The sequence below is a fragment of the Panthera uncia genome, chromosome B4 (assembly GCF_023721935.1).
Source record: "Panthera uncia isolate 11264 chromosome B4, Puncia_PCG_1.0, whole genome shotgun sequence".
NCBI classification, from domain to species: domain Eukaryota; kingdom Metazoa; phylum Chordata; class Mammalia; order Carnivora; family Felidae; genus Panthera; species Panthera uncia.
In genome coordinates this window covers 31295318-31310651 of record NC_064809.1, presented here as the reverse complement: position 1 = coordinate 31310651, position 15334 = coordinate 31295318, and the positions used below count along the sequence as shown (strand labels likewise).

General features: G+C 38.2%; 1 protein-coding gene across 3 annotated transcripts in view; it reads right to left on the bottom strand.

The window, feature by feature from the left end:
• CCNY (cyclin Y) overlaps nucleotides 1-15334 on the bottom strand; it is a 310156-nt gene that overhangs the window by 262884 nt on the left and 31938 nt on the right. The window lies entirely within an intron of this gene.

Below are 15334 nucleotides of genomic sequence, written 5' to 3'. Positions count from 1 at the left end.
CAACAAAACAAAGGACAAAAACCACATGATCATCTCAATAGATGCAGAAAAAGCATTTGACAAAATTTAAACTTTCACGATTAAAAAAAAAACTCAACAAGAAATAGAAGGGCACTTCCTTAATCTAATAAAGGGCATGTCTAAAAAATGTACAGCTAGCATAATGGTAAAAGACTGCTTTCCCCCTCAGATCAGGAATAAGATAAAGATGTCTCCTCTTGCTACCTCTATTCAATATTATACTGGAGATTCTAGCCAGGGCAGTTAGTCAAGATAAAGAAATAAAAGGCATCCAGATTGGGAAGGAAGAAGTAAAATGCTTTCTGTTAGCAGATGCAATGATTTTTATGTAGAAATTCTAAAGAACTTACTAAAAAAGATTAAAACTAGTAAATGAGTTCAGCAGGATGGCAGGATATAAGATTGATATACAAAAATCAACTGCAGGTATATACATTTCCAATAATCAATCTAAAAATGAAACTAAGAAAACAACTCCAAAGAAATAAAATACTGAGGAATAAATTTTAATAAAATAAATGCAAAACTTATGCTTTAAAATATATTTTAAAAACTATAAAACGTTGAGGGGCCCCTGGGTGGCTCAGTCAGCTAAGCACCCAACTTCAACTTAGATCATGATCTTGTGACTCCTGAGTTTGAGCTCAGGCTCTGTGCTGACAGCTCAGAGCCTTGAGCCTGCTTCAGATTCTGTGTCTCCCTCTCTCTCTGCCCCTCCCCGCTCACATGCTGTGTCTCTCTCTCTCTCTCTCTCTCTCTCTCTCTCTCTCTCTCTGTCTCAGAAATAAATAAACATTAAAATTTTTTTAAAAACTATAAAATGTTGAAAAATTAAGATGATTTAAATAAATGGAAAAACAACCTACATACATGGATTGGAAGACTTAATATGGTTAAGATAGCAATACTCACAAATTGGTCTATAGATGCAGTGTATTTACAAGCATTCCAGCTGATTTCTTTGTAGACATTTCAAGCTGATTCATATGGAAATTTAAGGGACCCACAATAGCCAAAAAAAATCTCAAAAAACAAGAACAAATTTGAAGAGCTCCTACTTCCCTATTTCAAAACTTATTAGAAAGCTAAGTAGTCAAGACTGTGGTTTTGATGTAATGACTCACACTGAAAGTCCATAAATACACCTTCACATTTACAATGAATTGATTTTTGACTACAGTGCTGAGACAATTCAATGAGGGAAAGTGTAGACTTTTTAAACAAATGATGCTGGGACCACAAATATTCACACACAAAAGAATAAATTGGATAGCCTACCTCACACCATGTACAAAAACTAACCCCAAACGAATCAAAGACACAAGTGTAATAGCTATAATTATAAAACTCTTAGAGGAAAACATAGGAGTAAGTCTTCATAATCTTGAATTAGGCAATGGTTTCTTAGATATGATACTGAAAGCATAGAAAACAAAAGAAAAAATAAATTAGGCATTATAAAAATTAAAGACTCTTGTGCTTCAAAAAAATTAAAAAATAAATTAAAACTCTTGTCCTTCGAAAGATACCATCAAGAAAATGAAAAGACAATTCACAAAATGGGAGGAAATTTGTAAAGTATATAAAGAACTCTTGTAACTCAGTAATAAAAAGACAACCTAGGTAAAGAAGGGCAAAAAATTGAATTTCTCCAAAGACGTACAAATGTACACCAGCTATTAGGGAAATGCAAAGCAAAACCACAATGAGATGCCACCTCATACCCAATAGGATAGCTATAACCCTAAAGATAATAACAAAGATGGTAAAAATGTGGAGAAATTGGAGCCCCCATATACTACCACTAGGAATGTACAGTGGTACAGCCTGTAAGCAGTCTGGTAGTTCCTCCAAAGATCAAACATAGAGTTACCACATGGCCCAGCAATTTTACTCCTAATATATACCTAAGAGAAAAGACCTATGTTCGCGTGATAAGTTGTGCACAAATGCTATAGCAGCATTATTCATAAAAGGAAAAAAAAAGTGGCAACAACAGCAACAACTGATGAATGGTTAAGTAAAATGTGGTCTGGTTGTATAATGGAATATTACTTGGCAATACAAAGAAATGAAGTACTAATACATGCTATACCTTGGATAAATTTTAAAAACATTAGCCTAGGGGTACCTGGGTGATTCAGTCAATTAAGTGTCGGACTTTGTCTCAGGTCATGATCTCACAGTTCATGGGTTCAAGCCACACCATCAGTGCAGAGCCTGCTTGGGATTCTCTCTCTCCCTCCCTCTCTGCCCCTCCCCAACTTGCACTTTCTCTCTCTCAAAATAAATAAATAAACTTGAAAAAAAAATTTTAGTCTAAGTGAAAGAAGCCAGCTTCAAAAGACCACACATTACACGATTCCATTTATATGAAATGTTCAGAATTGTCAAATCTATACAGATAGTAGATTATTGTGTACCCAAGGCTGGAAGAGTTGGGGGTAAATGTGCAGTGACTGAAATGATCTAAAATTAATTATGGTGTTGATTGCACAACTCTGAGAAAATACTAAAAACCATTGAATCATTCACTTTAAATAGACAAATTAGGGGCACTTAGGTAGCTCAGTTGGTGAAGCATCTGACCTCAGCTTAGGTCTTGATCTCAGGGTCGTGAGTTCAAGCCCTGAAATGGAGGGTACTTAAAAAAAATGGATGAGTTATATGGTGTTAGAATTATATCTCAATAAAGATATATTCATTTCAATAAATGAAAAAGAAAAAAAACTATTTAAAAGTCATAGCAAAATAGAACACACTTTTAAGGTATAAATACCAACAAAGCCACTTTCTTAATCGAGGAGTAATTCAAAGTAATTCAAAGGCAAAGTAATTAAAAGGCAAAGACCTGATAAATGGCATGTACCAAAAAAACCCCCAAAACCAACAACTAAAACTGAAAAAACCCTAAAATAAAACATACCTAATGGTGAAGCTACCAGATGCTTCCACGCTAAGACTGGCAATAAAGTGGGACATTTACTTTCACCACTTCTCCACTTTTCTGGAGGGCCTATCTTGTGCAATAAAGTCAGAAAAAGAAAGGCTCAAAAGTTGAAAAGAAAGAAGAAAAACTTTCTTCATTCACAGGGACATATTTGTGTCTGAAGGAAATCCTAAGAAGTGTACAAAAAGGCTTATAGGACTAATAAGTGATATAAATAAGGTCATATGATACAAGGTCAATATACAAAAACCTGTTATATTTTTATATACCATCAACAAATAATTAGAAAATGAATATTAGCATCATTTATAATAATATGCAGAATGAAAGGATAAATTTAACAGTATATACAAGATACAATGAAAACTCAAATATTGCTCACCAAAATTATTTTTTCTTTATGCATTCTTTTTTAATTTTTATTTATTTATTTATTTATTTATTTATTATTTTAATATGAAATTTATTGTCAAATTTGTTTCCATATGGCTGAACAAAAATGTAAAAGACCTAAGTAGTGAAGAGATATCTATGTTCATGCATTGGAAAACAGAACCTCAATCTATAGATTCAACGCAATCTCTATCACAGTTTCAGAAGGATTTTTGAAATTGAAAAGCTGATTCTAAATCCAAAAGACCTAAGATAGTCAAAATAGCTTAGAAGAAGGACAAAGTGGAGGTCTTCTTACACAGCCTGATTTTAAGACTTACTATAAAGCTATAATAATCAAGAAAGTGAGGAAGAATCCAGAAATATATTTATGCATTGGTGGATATTTGATCTGGTCAATTGACTTTCCCCAAAGTTTTCAAGGTGATTGAATGGGAAAAGAATACTCTTATCAACAAATGGTGCTGGCACAACTGGATATCCTTATGAAAGCAAAACAAAACCCTTGACCTTTTTCTCACTCCACACACAAAACTTAACTCAGAATGTCTTATATACCTAAATGTAAGAGCTAAAACTTCAAGGAGAAAACTTTGGAGAAAATCTTTGCAATCTTGGGATAAGCGAAGAATTCTTATGACACAAAAAGCACAAACCATAAAAAAATTATAAATTGACTTCACCAAAATTTAAAACTTCTCCCCATTAAATTTTTTTTAATGTTTATTTTTGAGAGAGACAGAGACAGAATGCGAGTGGCTTGGGTCAGAGAGAGAGGGAGGCACAGAATCCGAAGCAGGCTCCAGGCTCTGATCTGTCAGCACAGAGCATGACGTGGGGCTCAACTATTGAACTGTGAGATCATGACCTGAGCCGAAGCCAGACGCTCAACCGACTGAACCACCCAGGTGCTCCAAAACTTCTCCCCATTGAAAGAAAGCATTAAAGAAATAAAAAGGCAAACCACAGACTACAGAAAATATTGAAAATACATATATCTGACAGGTGATTCATTACTAGAATATTACTAGAATAGAAAATAGAATAATGAAACTTCTGTAACTCAAGACAACCCAAATAAAAAAATGGGCAAAAGATTTGAAGAAGTATTTCTCAATAGAAGAGCTAGAAATGACTCATAAGCACATGAAAGGATGCTCAATGTCCAGTCACCAGGGAAATGGAAATCGAACCATAAGATTTACTACCCACATTTAAAAAGACTGCCTGCCAGTACTAACTATGAATAACTTATGTGCAGCAAGTTCAATACTTGTATGTCGCTGGTGGCATGTAAGTGATAACATTTATTTTGGAAAACAGTTTGATATTCTCTTAGAAAGTTAAACATGTTTACCATATAGCCCAGCAATCCTACTTGTAGGCATTTACCTAAGAGAAGTGAAAACACATATCCACACAAAGACTTTCACAAGAATGTTCATATCAATTTTGTTAGCAATAGTTAACACCTGGAAACAAACCAAAAGTTCATTAAAAAGTGAAATGTTAAGGATGCCCCGGTGGCTCAGTTGGTTAAGTGTCCAATTTCGACTCAGGTCATGATCTTGAGGTTCATGGGTTTGGGCCCCGCTTTGGACTGTGTGCTGATAGCTCACAGCTGGAGCCTGCTTCAGGTTCTGTGTCTCCCTCTCTCTCTCTACTCCTCCCCCTGCTTGTGCTCTGTCTCCATCTCTCAAAAATAAATATTTTTAAAAATTTTTAAATAAAAATCAACAAGAAAGTTTCACTTAGAACCACAAAGTAGAACATGATATTAAGAGTAGCCTTTAGAGCTGATTAGAAACTCAAACTCACTTCAAACATAATGATATAGGTAAATTAAAAGTAAAAGAATAAAAAAAGATATACCACCCCAAAAAAGATACCCCTCAAACATTAATCAAAGGAAACCTGGAGCGGTTATATTAACATCAAAGTAGACTTTCTAACAAAAAAATTACCAGGGATAAAAAGGGACATTGCATGATAATAAAATGTTCAATTCACCAAGCAGACATAACAATCTAAATGTGTGTACACATGACAACAGAACTGCAATACTGCATGAGGCAAGAGCTGACAGGACTGAAGGGAGACATAGACAAATCCACAGGTAAACACTCCTCTCCCTGTAATGGGACCAGTAGGTGGAAGATTAGCAAGGATCTAGAAGAACTGACAACACTATCAACGAACTGGATCTAACTGGTAGTTATAGGACATTCCAACAGTTAACAGCAGAACATACATTCTTTTCCAGTACATATATAATATTCACCAAGATAGAGCAGTTGAACCATAAAACAAACTTTAATAAATTTGAAAGAATTAAAATCATACAAGGTGTGTTCTCTGAACTTAATGAAATTAAGCTAGAACTCAGTAATAGAAAGATGAAAATCTCCAGATGCTTGGAAATTAACACACTTCTAAGTCACTCAAAGTCAGAGTGGAAGTCCCAAAGGAAATTAAAATTGAAACTAGAACATAGCAAAATTTGTGGGATGCACCTAAATCAGTGATTAGAGGGAAATTTATAGCATTCAATGCTTATATTGGAAAAGACAAAAGGTCTCAAACCATAGTCTAAATTTCCACTTCAAGAAACCAGAAAAAGAAGAGCAAAATAAACCTACCACCAGTAGAAAGAAGGAAACAAACATTGAAGAAGAAATCACCAAATTTGAAAACAGAAAAGTAGGGAAAATTAGTGCCATTCCTCTGAAAAGATCAATGAGACTGATAAACCTCTAGAAAGACTGGCAAGAGACAAGACACTAATTACCAATATCAGGAATGAGAGAGGAGATATCATTACAGATTCCACAGGCATTAAAAAGAGGAAGGGGCATGAGGAAACTTTGCAGATGATGGATATGTTTATTTTCATGATTATGGTGATGGTTTTACAGATGTATACATACATAAAACTTACCAAATTATATATTTTAAATACATAGTTTATTGTATGTAAAGCATACTTCAATAAAACTATTTTTAAAAACGCTTTATGGAACAGAACATTTTCCCTTGGAGATGGTTAGAGCCCTCACTACATCCATTACCTGCTGTCATAGCTGTCCGTACCCCTGCACATCATTCCTCCACCATTGACTTTCTCAAATCACAATAACCGGCCCTACCTAATACTTCTAGTGTGTACAATAAAATACTATATTTTCTACCCACTCCTATCTCATCCTCGATGCACTGAATTATAAAACTGAAAGAAATTAGTGTCTACTGTGGCTTGATTCACTTAAGTAGAGAATAGTTTCTATCATCTAGTATCATCAATTATAACAGACTGGAATTATTCACAAGTATGTTCACCAGAGAGTTCCTAAAGGAACATGAGTCAAAAGCCAGTTTGGGCTCCAGGGAGAATCCACTGACTTCACTAAGGCTGTAGATTACAGAATTTTACCTAAATGATCCCAGTGGGGCAGTGAAACCCAGGTGAAGTTCATTCAGTGCACAGCACATCTTGACACTGAAAGAAGTACAACCTTGGAAACATAGCATGTAATTACAAGCTAGAACTCTCTCGGGCATACAATGCTTGAGCACCATAAGATTGATCTCTTTGCTTTCATTTTTTGTTAAGCAGCAATATACAACTTATGGATTCTAACATCACAGTAATAGCTTCTTCATTGAGAATTCACAACAACATATACTCTCACATTCCCGTTTTCAGTGTGCAGCTTGATTTCAGGAGGCTAAAAGACAGAAAGGGTGCACAGAGTGAGCCTCCTTTTTGGTGGAAGCTTTAATTCACACATTTCTGTGTTGGTACAACCTACTTGGGAGCTTTCTCCTCCTACCCTACCCTCATCTAGCTTCCTCCATGACCTTCCTGTCTCCTGTCTCATCCTATCTATCACAGAGTAGTTTACAGCATGCTCTACCATATCTTTGTTCCTTTAAAAACGGAGATACAAACACCTATCCTGCAAGACTAATGTACAGATTTGAAACACAAAAACACACACAGAGCAAACACTAGCAGAGTGATCTGTATAATAGACACTCAAAACAGTGCAAATTCACTTTACTTTCACCTTCCTTTCTAATACCAAAGTATCAGCAACCAGAGAAAAGAAGAAAATGTGCAGGCACAAGAATGGTGAAAAGCAGAAGAATCGTGCCAAATGCCTGTTTTCTCTTCTCAGAACACAAGTTTTGCTCAAAATGATCGCTCTTGAGCATATCCCTCTGTTCTATAGCAGTTCACCTGGCTCAGGTAGGAGGCTTAGGTGGCCCAACTACTAACACACTTCTATTCTTCCTTTGCTTCAAACCACCACTCAAAAATTGATCATTTATTTGGAATATCGTAGATATTTAGCCCACCCTTTTCCTGGCTATTATCTGTCATTATTTAAACACACTAAGACGCTACTTAAAGAAGGAAAGAAAAAAAAAAACAAACTATCTCTAGCTTCTTCCCACTCCACCTATAAATGCCTGGTCTCTTGCCTCTTTTTCATAGCCAAACTCTATAAATGTTTTTCCACTTCTCACCTCACATTTACTCCTCAATTTACCACAAACTGGCTGCTGCTCAAATCATCTAACCATTTATTCTACAACTACTTGAAGTGCCTCTACTCTCTGCTAGACATTTCTAGGTGCAAAGAAGCCAATGTGATTGGATGGAAAGAAGCATGAGATGTAATAAGAAGGGTAATCAAAAGCCAGGTCATGGAGCACCATGTGAGCCATAATAAGAATTTGGATTTTTCTTTGAGTGAGATGAGAAGCCATTGGGAGATTTTGAAAAGAAAGATATGACAAGGTCAGGGGTGCCTGGGTGGCTTAGTCAGTTAAGCGTGCAACTCTTGATCTCAGCGCAGGTCTTGATCTCAGGGTTGTGAGTTCAGGCCCCACATTGGGCTCCACTCTGGGCATGAAGCCTACTTTAAAAAGAGAAAAAGAAAAAGAAAAAAGAAACATATGACAGGGTCTAATTATATTTTAAAAGGATCACTGTAGCTGCTATAAGAATAGACAGAAGCAAGGGGTAGGGGGCAAGGGTCAAAACAGAGACAAGTAAAGTGATTACTGAAATAATCCAAGTGAGGGATGATGGTGTCTTGGACCAGACGAGTAGCATTGGAACTAGTAAGAATGATTCTGATTCTCATTGGTTTTGAAAATGAAGTTGATAGAATTGTTAGAAGGGGATGTGAGAGACAAAGGAAAGTCAAGAATGGCTCAAAGTCTTGCCCTAAACAACTGGAAAAATGAAGCTACCATTTACTGAGAAAGGAAGTCACAGGGAGGGTCTGATTTGGGCAGGTGATGGAAGTAGAAAATCAAAAGTTCAGTCTTGAGGTGCCTGGATAGCTCAGTCGGTTGAGCATTCAACTCTTGATTTTGGCTCAGGTCAAGGGACTGAGCCCCACATCAGGCTCTGAGCTGACAGTGCAGGGCCTACTTGGGATTCTCTCTCTCCCTCTGTCTCCACCTCTTCCCTGCGTGCAGGTGGTGCTCTCTCTCTCTCTCTCATTCTCTCTCTCTCTCTCTCTCTCAAAAATAAATAAATAAATAAATAAATAAATAAATAAATAAATAAATAAATAATATTTTTTAAAAAGCTCAGTCTTATATATACTAAGTTTGAATTGCTTAGTACACAGCTAATTTGAAAATGGTTAATTTTGTGAGTCTGAAATTCAAAGGAGAGGTCTGGGCTAGAAATATAAATCCAGGAGCTATTAGCATATAAATGATATTTAAAACCACATGCCCCAAAAATGGATCCATAAATATAGAGAACAAACTGATGGTTGCCAGAGGGGAAGGAGGTGGGGGATGGCCAAAGTGGGTGACAAGGAGTGGGAGATACAGGCTTCCAGTTACGGGATGAGTAAGTCATGAGGATAAAAGGTACAGCATAGGGAATAATAGTCAATGGTGTTATAATAGCCTTGTATGGTGACAGATGGTAGCTACACTTGTGGTGAGCATAGCATAGCATATACAGTTGTCAGATCACTATGTTGTACACCTAAAACTAATGCAGTGTTGTGTGTCAACTATACTTCAATTTTAAAAAATTAAGATAAAATAACCTAGACAATAAGTAGCAAGAAAAGTTTAAAGCCTGAGCCCTGGGGCGCTCCTTTATTTAAAGGGTAAAATGAGGAAGATCCAATGAAATAGAAGAAGCAGGCAATAAAATAAAGTAGTAGTAATGTCCCTGAAGCCAAGCAAAGATAGTATTTTATGAATGGGGAAGAACTCTGAATTGTTTTTGAGAAGTCCAGTAAGACGAGAACTAAAAATTAACTATTAAATTTAGAAACATTCATATCTCTTTTATTGTAACAGCTTTATTGAGATATAATTCACATATCATACAAGTCACCCTTTTACAGTGTAGAATTTAATGGTTTTTAGTATATTCAAAGAGTATTGCTGCCATCATCACAATCAATTTTAGGACATTTTCATCACCTTACCCATGATCATCCATAGTTGTAAAATATATCAGTACTTCATTCCTTTTTAAGACTAAATACTATTCCATTGCATGAATATGCCAAATTTTGTTTACCCATTCATCAGTTGATGGACATTTGGGTTGTTTTAATCATTTGGCTATTATGAGTAATAATATGCTCCTCTGAGCATTTGTGTACAATTTGTTTGTGTAGACATATGCTTCCATTTCTATTGACTATATATTTCTGGGTCAAATGTTAACTTTTTGAGGAACTACCTAATTGCTTTCCACAGAGGCCATACCATTTTACATTCCCACCAGAAGTCTATGAGGGGTTCTAATTTCTCCATATCCTCACTAACCATTCTTATCTGATGTTTTTATTATAGCCATCTTAGTAGGTATAAAGTGGTATTTCATTGTGGTTTTGATTTGCATTTCTTTAATGACTAATGGTGTTCAGCATCTCCCATGTGCTTATTGGTCATCTGTATATTGTCTTTGGAGAAATATCTATCCAAATCCTTGCTCATTTTGAAATTGGGTTGTCTTTTTATTATTGAGTTGTAAGGGTTATTTATATATTCCAGATACAAGTTCCTTATAAGATATGATTTGTAGAAATATACTCCCATTCCATGGGTTGTCTTTCTACTTTCTCATAGTGCCCTTTGAAACACAAAAGATTTTAATTTTCTTGCTGTCCAATTTTTTTCTTTTCTGGTTGCTTGTGCTTTTGGTGGATCCATTGCCAAATCCAGGGTCATGATTTTTATGTTTCTTCAGAGTTTTATAGTTTGGGCTCTTACATTTAGTTATTTGCTCCATTTTGAGTTAATTTTTATAAATGACGTGAGGTAGGGATCCAACTTCATGATTTTGCATGTAGCTTTTCAGTTGGCCCAGGGCCATTTGTTGAAAAGACTATTCTTCCCACACTGAATGGTCTTGGTATACCTGTTGAAAATCAATTGCCCATAGAAACACGAATGAAACATTGAGATTTGGGTATCTGCAAAAAACAGTTTTAATGAAATGATGGAGACAAAAGTCTAATGGAAATGAGTTCATGACACAATGAGGGGAAAGAAATTGGAAAGAATGGATAGAAAAAGTTTTTTGCTAGTGGGAGGGGCAGAAAAATGGAGCCATAAGAAAAGAGTGAGGAGTCTAGCTCCAGGCTAAAAACTTATGTGTTGTCAAAAAGAAACCCACAGGCCCCAAATGGAGCCACTTATGTTAAAGGGCCCCATGCCACCAAATTAAGATTTAGGTAAATACCTAACTTAACTACATTTTCACCCCCTGCCCCAGTCAACCTGGAATTTCCTGGTCAACACTGGGAAATTTACTGATAGACTCCTGTTCCCTTTAGGAGGGTGACCTTGCCTAAAAACAATGCATTCTTTGCTAATAATTTCATTTTTTCCATTCCCTCTTTGCCTTGCCTTTCCTGCCAAACCTTGCCTTTCCTGCAGCTCAACAGAGCTCCTCTCTCTCTACTTGTTAGATAGGATGCTGCCAAATTCATGAATTCATTAATAAAGCCAATTAGATCTTTAAAATTTACTTGGTGGCATTTTTGTTCTTTAACAGTGTAATCTTTCAAACTTGGCCATAGGCAATTACAAAGGCCTTCCCTGGCAGACCTTACAGGGGAAAGCTGTAAGGTGCACAGACTTGGTGCACAGCCAGTGTGCTGCAGTCTCTGAAGGGAGTTGCAGTTAAGGACTCAGATTCCTCTGGCTTAACCTTGCTCTTATGCACATTTGTAGTCTGATCCAGGCACCTCCAACAGAAGCCTCTTTTTGGGGGAACCTCTTGCACTGCTGGTGGGAATGCAAATTGGTGCAGTGACTCTGGAAAACAGTATGGAATTTCCTCAAAAAAATAAAAATAGAATTGCCCTACGACCCCGCAATAGCACTACTAGGAATTTATCCAAAGGATACAGGAGTGGTGGTTTGAAGGGGCACATTTACCCCAATGTTTATATCAGTGCTTTCGACAATAGCCAAATTATGGAAAGAGTCCAAATGTCCATCAACTGATAAATGGATAAAGACGATGTGGTTTAATATATACGATGGAGTACTATTTGGCCATGAAAAGGAATGAAATCTTGCCATTTGCAACAATGTGGATAGTACTGGAGGGTATTATGCTAAGTGAAATAAGTCAGTCAGAGAAAGACAGATATCATATGATTTCACTCATTTGTGGAATTTGAGAAAGTTAAAACCATAGAAGGGCAGGAAAAATAAGATACAAACAGAGAGGGAGGCAAACCATAAGAGACTCTTAAATACAGAGAACAAACTGAGGGTTGATGAGGGTGGGGAGTTGAGGGTGGGGTTGGGAAGATGGGTGATGGGCTTTGAGGAGGGCACTTGTTGGGATGAGCACTGGGTGTTGTATGTTAAGTGATGAATCATGGGAATCTATTCCAGAAGCCAGGACTATACTGTATGTTAGCTAACTTGACAATAAATTAAAAAAAAAAAAAAAAAAAAAAAAGCCTCTTTCTCTGAGGTCTTCTGAAGCCTTCAGATGCCTCTTCTTTTGGAGAAAGGAAGGGAAACCTTGGAGACATCCTTTCCACCCTGACTCAGTGCTCAGTTCTTTTCCATTCCCAGCACTTCTCCTTTTCCTTCTCCCCAGCCCAAGGGTCCAGAAAACCCCAGGATCTTTCAGCAATGGGACACTGAGAAGGATTAGCCACCCCTAATCAACTGACCCTTGACTGACAGGCAGTTCTTTGAGGGAAACAAGAAGGCAGAGAGAGTCAGTGATTTCTCCAATTTAGCTTCTTGCTCTACACTATTGCTTTAAGCAGTTAAAGTCTTGACTCTCGCTTTCATTTTGGCTTGTTTTGATAATTATTGCAATACCTGGAGGCTCAGCTCCCTCAAGCTCCTCTGAGCCAAGCCAATAACAAAGGTTTATTTCTTTAATGGAAGGGATTACCAGCAGAATTGTACGCTGAGGAGGATGAGACAATAGAGAGAGAAAAAGGTAAAGTGAGAGAGAGATAGGATTGCTGGAGTGATCAGGCATAACAGATCTGCCTAGATCCTCTCTTTAGGGCAGACACACTCACCCACAACTGCTTGCAGCATAGGCTCAGAGCCATGTCCTTCACTGGGAAATGCCCTCAGCCACAGGGCACTGCCTTGCCCAAGGCTACTTCCCTTCCCAAGACTAGTTTACACAGGGACACAAAGGTATATGCTTCATCCCAGAGTACCCTGTAGGAGTGGCTTAGCTGCAACTGCATTATAGGTCAGCTTCTCTCTCTGCTCTATTGTGTCTACCTCACTTTCTTACACATGTCTCTCGAGCATTTCCCAACAAACCTTGAGCATGCAATGCTCTATCTCTCTGTTTCCAGGGAATAATCTAAAGATTGGAGAGCTCCTAGGAAGTAGACTCTAAAATGGAACTTTTGAGCTGGATCGCTTGCTGGCAGGCTAGCAACAAGGACCCCATCACTAGTAGTAGTGCAGTGTGTATAGGTCTTGGAATGCCGTAGTTCTGTTGCTAAAACTTTTACCCACAGTGAACTAGGCTGGGATATGACTGGAATAGGATACAGTGGCTGGTATAATACCTCTGATCCTCAAGAGGTAAGAGGGAAATGATAACTATAAAGACTATGGAATTGGGTGGCTGTCGCTAAGCACATAGGTTCATTGAGAAGAAATAACAGGTGTTATTGACAGGTGTTCAGGAAAATTGATTCATCACCAATTCAGGACAAAACATGAGAGCTAGCGGGTCTCTTGGCAATGTTTAAGGAAATCCTAATCTGTACCTGGAGAGCTGATAAAAAGGAGGATGGGGCTCAAGGCTTAATCTTAACAGTAGCAGAGCTCAGAGAAGGTTGACTTCTCAGCCCCTTCTCATCTCTGTACAGGGTCAGGGTCTAATAGCAAAGAAGTGGAACCCCTAAAACTTGGGATGAGATTATCTGTAAAGATGCAATTGAGAACCTTGAAGCCACTGGGCCTGCAGAAGTGATCCATTTTCCCTTATTAAAAAATAGTACCCTCCCTTTGCTTAAAGATCTTGTAGAGGCCTCAAATGAGGCGAGTGCTTTGCAACACCATGCTATCAACCCTAAGGATTACTCCCATCTCCTCTCCTGGCAGCCAGACCATCACAGGGGTCAAGCCCCAGCATAGCCCATCTGAGGATGTCCTGAGCCTACCAATGGAAGAGAGGGACTACACACCAAAGGAGACGCAGAATCCAACTAATATATTCCTGCAGGAGCTGGGAATATACATGGAATGGAATCCCCAAGGTGCTAGATACAGAGCAACTGAACATCAGGTTGGGTAAGTAGGAGTTATCCACTCCGGTAATGCAGGATTTAACACACTGGCAGTGTTGAGACTGTGAGGATAGCTCTTGGAAGCTTGAAAAAAGTGCTGGGCCACATGAAAGGAAGGCATGTCTCACAAAGCCATGTTCCAAATGAGGGCCCGGAAGATACTATTTAGCAGAGCGATGGGGACAGGACTGCTGGTGAGGGGTGAGAATTGTGAGGAGCTCAGTGGTGACTGTCCTCTGGAGGCTGTCACCAATGAAAGGAGATACCCTTCACAACTGGGCTCCTTGACATACAACAAGCACTGCAACTGTCCAAAAGGATAGAGGCAGGTGGCAGCATTTAACCATTAAAATCAAGGTGAGTGAGGACAAGTTGGAGTAGCAGCTAAGGGAGTCCCCATACAGGGAACCAGGAAGAGGGCTAATTAGAACACATTTTTTAAAAATCAAAGTCATTGATCCCTTGCCCACCTTCTGGACCTGAGCCTGTTCTTAGACCCAGAACTTACTGACTGAAGGAGAAACCAGTGTCTGCAAAAACATGGCAGGTGTATTCAATAGTGACTCCTCAGTACTTCCACAGAGAACTATGGCTGCTTACACAGGTAACCATGCATTGGAGAAAGGAGAATGCTTAGGTTATTTTGAGGATTATTGGGCAGTCTGAATTGACATTGTTACCCGGGGATCCAAAGTACCACCATACCTTCCCTGCTATACTGGAAGTGGATGGGACCAGAGAGTCAGTGGGATCCCGGTCCAGGTTCAGCTCACAGACGTACACATTGGTCCCTTCAGCAGTCCCAAATTAACAAAAAACTGGGCATACTTTTTAGTTGACAGAACCCTCACCCACGTAAGATAAGAGCTTTTGCAATGGAAAGGACAAGTGGAAACTTCTGCAACTCCTTCCTTCCTCAGTCAAGGTAGTAAATCAAAAACAATGCCTCAAAATCAATACCATCTTCAAAGCCTTAAAGAATGAAGGGCTAGTGGTCTCTTTCATATCCCCATTTAATTCACCAATCTGGCTCCTAAGAAAGCTGGATAGATAATGGCAGATAACAGGGGACTGTGGTAGCTGTAACCAAACAGTAGCCCCAATGGCAGTTGCTGTGCTAGATGGGGCATCTTTGCTACAGCACATTAAAGCAACCTCTGGTACACACATATGTGGC